At 43.1% G+C, this 1001-nt stretch overlaps 1 protein-coding gene across 1 annotated transcript in view; it reads left to right on the plus strand.

Moving 5' to 3' along the window:
* LOC101851254 (histone deacetylase 4) overlaps positions 1 to 1001 on the plus strand; it is a gene marked incomplete at its 5' end in the record, with an annotated part of 42804 nt that overhangs the window by 26082 nt on the left and 15721 nt on the right.

The following is a 1001-nucleotide window of genomic DNA, read 5'->3' on the forward strand; positions in this document are numbered from 1 at the left end:
TTGTACGTATTGCAACAGTCTTTTCATTTGTATGTATGTGATTTGTACGTATTGCAACAGTCTTTTCATTTGTATGTATGTGATTTGTACGTATTGCAACAGTCTTTTCATTTGTATGTATGTGATTTGTAAGCCCTATGTATTGGAACGCTCTTTTCATTTGTATGTATCGTAACGCTCTTTTTATTTGTACTGCAGTGTAAATGGAAAATGTAGGGCATATATGTGTCACGAGCCTGTGGAATCAGGCGCTCATCAATTTTTGGGCATGTGGAGTTATTGGTATCATCTTAAAGGTTATTCATTTACCTTGCTTTCGATGAAAATATTTTCCATTTATCTTGAATAGAAGTGGAGACATTTGCGATTGAAGGAGGTGGGGTCACCTGGTTTCAGAAGTAAAATTAGCGAAAAAATAGCCTCCAAAGTTTGGTGACTTGCATAGCTAAAGGGTTTATTGTCCTGATCCCTCCTTCTTTTTTGTGTTTGTTACTCCCTTGTAACACTTCTAATCTTCGCCACTTATATGACCTTATTGTGTTGCAAGTGCCGTAAAACACTTACTGTGGGTGGCTGGCGGGTGCTCTGGTGTGGTTTGCTTCTTCTTTCCTATCAAACATCTATCGCCCTTATCTCCCCTTCTTCTTCTTTATGCTTGTTCCTCTCTTGTTGTAACACCTCTAGTCTTCTGGTGCTCATATGACCTGATGCAGCTGCGAGCGTCGTAAAACCTCTACTGAAACTAAAACACGTACTACAACTGAACTTGTTCCTTTGTCTGTCAGGGCTCACCAGTGAGCACGGAGGAAGAACTCAGAGCGGCCATGTCTATGTCAGCCAGGCTGGGGAACATCGCACTGCCAGGGGCCGGTCACATACTGCCGGGAGCTCTGCCCGGATACTTCCCTGCTCTACAAGGTGAGGAGTTGTGGGTTTTTGGTTGTTGTACTTGCTCATGCACTTGTGTACCCTGTCTCTCTCTCTCTCTTTCTGTCTCCCCC

Source organism: Aplysia californica, unplaced genomic scaffold (assembly GCF_000002075.1).
Source record: "Aplysia californica isolate F4 #8 unplaced genomic scaffold, AplCal3.0 scaffold00077, whole genome shotgun sequence".
Lineage (NCBI taxonomy): Eukaryota > Metazoa > Mollusca > Gastropoda > Aplysiida > Aplysiidae > Aplysia > Aplysia californica.